Source organism: Berghia stephanieae, chromosome 3, assembly GCF_034508935.2.
Source record: "Berghia stephanieae isolate SIO BIC M18660-M18661 chromosome 3, UCSD_Bste_1.3, whole genome shotgun sequence".
Lineage (NCBI taxonomy): Eukaryota > Metazoa > Mollusca > Gastropoda > Nudibranchia > Aeolidiidae > Berghia > Berghia stephanieae.
The window spans coordinates 64,140,353-64,149,666 of record NC_088362.1 but is presented as its reverse complement, the minus strand read 5'-3'; positions in this window follow the sequence as shown (position 1 = coordinate 64,149,666).

The window sequence follows — 9,314 nt, the reverse complement described above, 5'->3', positions numbered from 1 at the left end:
GAATGCTATTCTCACCCCTCATATCCACCCAATAGTCATTCGGTATCTCGTGGGTCTGTAGGTCTGTTCGATCTGACGGAAAGCACTTTGTGATTGATGGCATTTTATAAATAATAATTAATCCCTTTCGCAAAAGCACCACTAAATCCCGTTTCACACTATAGAAGCCGGGATAAACTCCGGCCTTTGAGCCCAATGGCTCTAAAGGAATCATTTAAAAAAAAAAAAAAATAAAAGTTACCCAGCGACCGCGTCCGTTAGTTTACATTCCAAGATTTTTCTTCAACAAAGAGGACGTACGAAACATTTAGTCGTCAATTTTGTCTTTTAGTAATATATTTATGTTATTATTGTTTGTTTGTTTGTTTTGTCATTGGTTGAAGAAGGGTTTTGAGCCCAAAACGTATCGTGTGTGGTATTTTGTTCTATTTTGAAACTGGTATAATATTCACGTTTGTTTCTTACTTTTTTACATATCATCATCACACACTTCTAGAATGAGACCAAAATAAGATGGGTTATCAGACCTGTAAATAAGTAGACGTCGGCCCCGACATAACACAGGTTTGTGGCCTAAAATTTGTAAAGCGCTTTGAGCATGTTTGGTGGATATTGCCCTATATAAAAGCTCAAGTTCTTTTTTTTTTTTTTTTACACGTAAATCAAAGTCTGAACGACCAGCTAAGGCAACTCCTCAACATGTCAAAAAGTGAAGACGAGGCAGTTATGTGTGGCTATGTGGTCTAGTGGTTTTACACTCGCCTTCGGATCGGAAGCTCCAGGGTTTGAGTTCCGCTCTCAGCAGTGCATAGTTGATTCCTTGGAAAAAATCTCTTTACTCAATTTTTTTTCACCGTGCTCAGGTGTAAAATGAGGACCTGGCCGTTAACAGCGTCGTCTCTGTTGAAAAATATGTACTATCACCGAACCTAAATGTTAAGTGTTGAGAAACAATATTGTAGAAGTTGATCTTAATTATACTTGAAATATTATATAATGTTGTAGAAGTTAAATAATCATAATTATACTTGAAATGTCTTTATATATATATATATATATATATATATATATATATATATATATATATATATATATAATAGATGAAGGAAAATTGAATTTAGTGCTAAAGAAATGAAACATGGGTTATTTTCTGCTTGCTTACACAACAACAGCAACAACAACAACAACAACAACGACGACAAAAAAAAAGAAATAAAAAAGAACAAACAAAACAAAACAAAAACAACAACAAAAAAAACCCCAAAAAACACATCCCCTCCCCAAATAAAAATCCCAAATAACGAATACGAAACCCCCCAACAAAAGCAGAAAAACAAAAAAACAAAACAAAACAAAAAAATCAACGCACAAACAAAACAAAGTATCTAGGTAGTAACCAACAATTTTTTTTAAATAGACAAATTAAAAATTATAGGCAAAAAATTCATTATGCATTTATTTATCATCACAAATTTATTCCATATTTTGTTCAATTTCCATGAACCATTTCAATAGAGTTCAACATTCGTGACGTCAATTCTTTCGTAATGACGCATAGTAACTAGTTCTAAACTATCGGAACAGTGGCGGACGCCATTATCTCCATCACCGCCCTTATGAAATACTTCGACGAACATAAAAGAGTATCCAGAGGAGAAAATCATTATAAAGCTGATCTTGTTTTGACTTTTATACATTTTGATCACATGACATGGGAAAAGTTCTCGCCAGCATGAAGATCAGAATAAAAAGTATCGATTTTCTTTGTTTAGAACCAGTAGCAGTACTGGCTGCTGGTTGGACGTGACGTCAGACTATTTAATCCTATTCAGATTGACAATATACACTGTTGAATGGAACTAATAGTAATAAAGTTAAACTCACTTTCGTCATTACAGAACAACCACCTGTTACAAATTAATTTGATTTCTTTTTATATAAAGTCTCTGACATGAACTGTTCACGGTGATCAGTGCATTTATTATGATGGCTTAGTGATACAAGGCTGCTCGAAGCTGTGGACGGTAAAAAAGTAAAAAAACAAATATGAATATAACAGCTCCCAAAAAGAACAAAATACCAAAAATTGTCGTCTATCTGGAATTTAGTAATGTACTTATGTCTTTATTGTTTTTTGTTGTTGTTGGCTGAAGAAGGGTTTGAGCCCGAAACGTTCCATGTTTGGTATTTTGTTCTTTTTTTGAAGCTGTTATATTCATTTTTGTTTATTACTTTTTATGATGGCGTAGCTGCTTCTGTTGTGCAAGAAGACCTTAATTTGTAATACTGTTTATTTTAATTTGGTATAATGGTTAATTATCACCATTTATTGTTGAATGGGCGTGAATTATCGTGATGAAGTGATGGATTACTTATTATTGTCATATGTATAAATGTATGAATCTGGTCTAGTGTTATATTCAGTTCAAACGCAAAATATTATTAATTTTTTGTTTTGTTTTTTGTTCATTTTCACAATCTTTTCATCAGTTACATCAGAACTAAAAATGGAAGCAAAACTTTTAAAGGCAAATGAAACTTCATGTCTTCTTAATTATGAACATAATTTAATCAGTTTTTAATTTTTAATTATTTTTTTTTTAATTTTTTAATTTAATCAGGACATCAGTTACATCAGAACTAAAAATGGAAGCAAAACTTTTAAAGACAAATGAAACTTCATGTCTTCTTAATTATGAACATAATTTAATTGACAGGGAGTCTGATAAACCGTTCAATCAATATCAAACAACATCAAATGTGGACATAGATAATGTTCAACATGTGGATGACTCGGTTCCTAATGGAAAGAATAATATTGGATGCTCTTTATCGACTGGTGGAGCTGCCGTCTCTCATAGAACGTTTGACGGAGAAAGCGGCTTGGTTAACCCTGAAAATGATTGTAATCAAGTCATGTGTCATTCTGGACAAGAGAAAAATTTGAAAGGAAGATTCAAATTTGGAGATCTCTTTCGTTATAAAAAATATCTCTTACTTAGTTGCATATTCAGTCATTTTTTGTCCGGACTTTCAACATCTTTGCTGGCGCCATTCTTTCCGGAAGTGGCTCAGGAAAAGGGGATGTCGTTTGTATTGATCGGTGTCACATTCAGCCTTTTCCCAGCCCTCAACTTAATAACAGCTCCAATTTTTGGTTTCTACATGGCGAAAGTTGGTCCAAAATTTCTGGTCGTTTCGGGCTTAATTGTTGGAGGCGTTTGTAATGGTCTGTATGGGCTCTTGGATAAATCTCCCCCGTGGACGCCTTTCATTGTGACCAGCTTGGGATGTCGTTTTATAGAAGGGATCGGGTTTTCTGCCTATATGAATGCAGCGTTGACAATTATAGCCAGCGAGTTCCCCGGCCATGTTTCAACATCACTGTCATTCACTATGGCTGCAAGTGAAGTGGGTCTAATGTTAGGCCCAGTTGTTGGAGGGTTTTTGTACGAACTCGGTGGTTATGGTTCTTCCTTCTTCATTGCCGGAGCTGTCATGATTCTAAACGGATTGGTTTTAATCAAGGTTGTACCAGAACTTTCTACATCAACAGTAGAAACGAAAAAAGTGACTAAACGTTCATTTTTGTGCAACGGATTAATGAAAGCCTCCATTTTGAATACGACTACTGCGTATTGTGGCTTCTGTTTCATAGAAGCAACGTTAGCCAGTCATTTAGCTTCTCTGAACCTGTCGACAATGACGATTGGTTTATATTTTACCATAATCCATTGCCTTTTTATCATCACGACCCCGATTTGTGGCTATCTCACGGATGAAAAAGGAGGGCAAGCGTATCTTTATGTGTTTGGACAACTCACATCCAGTTTAGGTTTTTTTCTTTCTCGGACCAGGCGTTATGTTTCCTTTTTTGAAGATAGCCGAGTGGACTGCGGTCATTGGGTTAGTTTTCATCGGGATAAGTTTCCCAAGTTGTCTTACTCCAACAGTTAATTCCGCGTTACTAGGAGTCTCAGAATGTGGCTGGGAGGACAACACAGATACTTATGCTGCTGTGTCAACCATCATTAATATCACCTATAACTTCGGAGCCATTGCGGGGCCTCTGATTATAGGCTCAATGCTGATTCAGCACCAAGGCTACTCATTTGGATACACAGTAATGGGAACGTGTAGCATTGCCGCGTCAGGCTTGTGTGTTTTTATATTTATGTCAAGATATTTTGCCTTTAGAAAATCCGAGAAATAAACTGGAATTCATGGTTCACCGAAAAAATGTAGCCTTTAATAAATTTTTTCCCTGGGTTAAATAATGACTAATTGATTTTAGAAATAAAAGTCTGCTACCAAAAGAAGAAACTTTCTAAGATTACGTTTACATATTTTGCAAGTCTGATACCCCAGTGCAACTATGGGCTTGAATTAACACTGGTGTAATGGACAATATTTTCTGTTGATTGGAAAGTAGTTCTAATACAACCATGGCAAATATTAATTTGGGCGATCGGACCACCTGCAAAATGGGTATACGTCGTTCTAGGAAATTAAAAATATGTTGCAATAAAACAAACAAACAAACAAACAAAGAAAAAGACGAAAAAAAAAAAAATCTGGAGCATTTATATAGGTCAACATCCACTAAATGTGCTCAAAGCGCTTTACAAGGAATCCCTGACCAACGCTCGAAGCAATATTGTAGAAGTTGATCATAATTATACTTGAAATATTTTGTAAATAGCTCCTTTTATCAAAAGTTGAGCAGCATTATATCATGGTTTTTGTTTTTATAATATATATATATTTATATATATATATATATATATATATATATAATATATATATATATATATATATATATATATTGGTATCAATCGTTATCTTTATAACTTGCCGAACATTTGATGATTTACAAGACAAAAAATATCATCTCCCAAAACTTAACTAAACAGTTGTTTCCCTCCCAGCTAGAGTATCCCGCCAGGGCCAGGACAAAATCAAGTAATCTCATCCCAAGATAATGACAGAAAGCTTTTTGGACAACAAATACAGGGGGATAGAAGACACAGTAAGTGCCTCCCTGCCCACTATGGGAGGTCGGGAACCCCACCCAGGATACAGCGGGATAGAAGAGACAGTAAGTACCTCCCTGCCCACTATGGGAGGTCAGGAACCCCACCCAGGATACAGGGGGATAGAAGACACAGTAAGTACCTCCTCTGATGCCTACCTCCCATAGTCCGGCTTCAATTCCCTTTGGTACCCGTCTTCTATAGTCCCAGGTTCATTTCCCTCATATATCCTCTTGACATAGTCCCAGGTTCACTCCCCACTGGTGTACACTTCCCATAACTTTGGTCGGTTTCGTCAGGTTTTAGCGAGATTCGTAAAAAAAAATCACCCGTTTTGTTTTGGTGCGTGATATCCGGCTGGCGGATGTTGTGAAAATTTTTACCTCAGCGCATAGCATCATTACATAATCTTCTTTCCGGTCGTTTCTGGTCATTTACACTCGTTCCCCACTGGTAACCATCTCCTATGTTTCCCAGATTCATTTCCCTCTGATATCTTCCTCCTTAAAATCCCAGGTTCACTCCCAGCTGGTTTACACTTCCCGGACTCCCTGGTTCATTCCCCACTGCTGACAACTTTTCATAACGTTTCCGCTCGTTTTCGCTCGTTTCCACTCATTCCCGGTCATTTCCGGTCGTTTCCGGTATTACGTAGCATCCGTATCATTGAGATATAAAACTTAAGACTGTTTATCATGAACAAAATTGGAAAGTGAACTGAGGTGATGATCCTTTAAGGTTATCATACTCAATGTCTCAATCGTTTCTATGTTACATGTTTGTTATTGAGAATATTGGCTATTAAGCTTAAATGCTGGCCAAATTACTTCGCGGCGTTGGTGTGTGTTGAACCCATGACCTCAAGAAGTCGGGGAGAAAAGGCTCTAATAAGACTAGGGTTAGAAGCGACCTTTCTTGGGGTCGTGGATAGCTCATTCGGTAGAGTCACGATCTCCCCGGCCAGGCGGAGTTGTCGTGCCAGTCAGATCGCGGGTTCAAGCCCTCGTCGCCGCCGCGAAATTTTTATTCTCCCTTCGTCTTCTGATTTCCTACTCACTTCATTTCTTGTTGTAAGTTTATCACTGATGAGCTAAAGATCATGAAAATGTGATTTAAGTACTTTTATTACTGGGTCTTCAAATCAATTTACGTAAACATCGCCGATCTAACAGCTCTGCCTAAAACGACCCAAAACACATTTTTGTTTACTTCATATCGATGGCCCGTTTATCGAACCTCTAAAGTAGCGTTTTTGCCAGTCCGCTGATCAAACCTCAAGATATTCAAACCTCTGATGTCAACTTCAAGATAATCAAACCTCTGATGTCAACTTCAAGATAATCAAACCTCTGATGTCAACTTCAACCGCTGATGTTAGTTAAGACCTTTGATCATCTGGTTTTAATTTCTAGATAGACGGAAAAGTACTGTACTGTCCTCTTTCATGCGATCGAAGTACGTCATGTAAATGATGTAAAGTGGATTTTCGTGGATTAAAAAGAATAATAATTGTGCCTATAATTAAAACCTCAATATTTTGTTTGACATTTTATGGGGTTGTACTGACAATGAACTCTAAGTCTAGCATATTATAATAAAGTATAATCATTTTGATGGTTCATAAATTAAATACCACAGCAGATGAATTAAAATTTCTAAAGCACGTTGCGAGTGGGACCAAAACCCAGTATCTTCCGGTTATGGTTCAGATGCTTTAATAATAATAATAATAATAATAATAATAATAATAATAATAATAATAATAATAATAATAATAATAATAATAATAATAATAATAATAATAATAATAATAATAATAATAATAATAATAATAATAATAATAATAATAATAATAAATAATAATAATAATAATAATAATAATAATAATGGTGAAAACTTATACAGCGCTATAACTCCGAAACACCAGACTCTTAGCACTTAAATTACAAATTACATTGGCTGAAACATACTCATTCACACACACAAGTTCACACACATACACACATACATACACAAAAACACGCACACACAACACACACACACACACACACACACACACACACACACACCACAATACAAACTAGACCTATCTTGCTTCTCATATCATCTAAAATCGAAACAGATATGTTTTAAGCGAACGTTTAAAAATAGACGAAGATTCTTTTTTGCTCTGTGGTAAGGCGTTCCAAACAGCGGGTCCTAATGAGGAGAAAAGGATCTCATTCCAGCATTTGTGCGTATTCGAGGGACAACTAGTTTAGTGGAATCACTGGCCGAACGTAAGGGGCGGGGTTTTGAGTATCTTTTAATTAGTTCTGAAAGGTAGGAAGGGGCAGTACATTCAAGACAACGATTCACTAAAGCACAAGCTTTGAATTTAATCCTGTTCTCAACAGGCAACCAATGCAGGTCATGAAGCAGAGGTCTGGCAGAATCTCACCTACACTTCATAAATACTAGTCTGGCTGAGCTGTTTTGAACAATCTGAACACGCCTCAGATTATATTGCGAAACGCCAAACAACAGAGCATTACAATAATCCAATTTCGTTTGGTCACATCCTCAGATATGAATCGTCTAATGGAAGCAATCTATTTTAGTTGGAAAAAGAGAGATCTAACCAAATCATAAACCTGATGCCCCATCGACAGTCCAGAGGCTAGGAATGTGCCAAGGTTTTTTTCACTTTGTCAACAATTTGAATGGAAGCATCCCGTAGCTTCAAATTTGTTTTACTTTTCCACTTCCTGTTCCCCACATACAGCACCTCCGTCTTATCGTCATTCAGTTTCAATCTGTTCTCATTAATCCATTTCTTAACATTTTGGATACAATTCTTACTAATGGCTGATACTTATTGTAATTTTCTCGTATTGGAGGCGCCGTATAGTTGCGTATCCTCAGCGTATTGATAGTAAGACAGACCGAAACTTCTGATGATTTTAGACAGAGAGTACAGAAGCAAAAGAAAGGGTCCAAGTACTGAATCCTGGGGAACCCCACAATCATGAATGGTTTCCTCAGATCTATATTCATCCACCGTAATAATCTGTTTACGATAAAACAAATATGACCCAAACCAATCAAGCGCGGTACCAGTGCGGTTTTCGTCGAATGATATTGCCTATAAGCCGACTGAAATTTTTCTTCAAGACAATTACATTTTTGTATTTTTAAGATGAGACAGTAATTGGTTCAAAGCAAGCTTTTCCAAGATTTTAGAAAAGGAAGATTAGAGACAGGGCGATCATTTTTTTAAAGTTCTCTTTATCTAGATCAGGTTTTTTCACAAGGGGTTTGACATGAGCAACTTTGTAAATGTCTGGTACAGCACCTGACTGCAACGAATTATTGTAAAATTACATCAATGCATTTTTAAAGCATGGCAGTATTTACGAGGTCTAAATCACAACTTTTAGTTTGAGGCGACATAATGCAGTCACGTTAGTCAGCTTCAGTGATCTTTGGAAAAAATATTAATGAATCACCATGACACTTGTCAAATTTTGTTTGGATCGATTCAGATGAGAGTTCTTTCCTGATGGTATCCGTTTTTTCTTTAAAATATTGACCAAAGCGAGTTGGTAGATCTGCACGACCGATTAACGATGGGAGAGCTGCTTGTGTCTGTTGTCTCAGCAGTTCCTTGGACACACAATCGACCCGTCGGATGATTAAATTGCAGTAAAAGTTCTACATTATACCGCCATTCTTGGACCAGGGCATATTTTTTGGTAATAACAAATCGTTCTATCCATCCTTTGTTTATTGTTCGTTTTAGTAATAAGGTTGATGATAAACGTTGTTGGAAGTTAACGGTGAGCTGTAAAGGAAGGATTTACTGTCAAAATGGAAGCTGCCCAGTTTGTCACAGGCCCAATGCTTCCGTCACAACAGTCCAATAACCATCTTAAACTTGAGCTTTTACATAACGCAATATCCAGTAGATGTGCTCAAAGCGCTTTACAAAGGGCCCTTAACCAACAACAACACGTAACATATAGAACGAGACATGACGCCTGTTTGGGGATAATACTTTTTTCCGACAGAGACAACGCTGGTAACGGCCAGGTAGCTATTTTACTCTTGAGTACGTTGGGAGAATGTGAGTAAAGAGTCTTTTTCAAGGAACGCAGGACCTTCCGATTCGAAAGCGAGGGAGAGAACATTTGGTATGTAGATCTTGAATGAATGATGGATTGCATTAAAAAGCAAAAACAAAACAAAAACAAAACAAAAGAAAATAGAAAAAAAAGCAAAACAAACTAAACTCGTACTTTG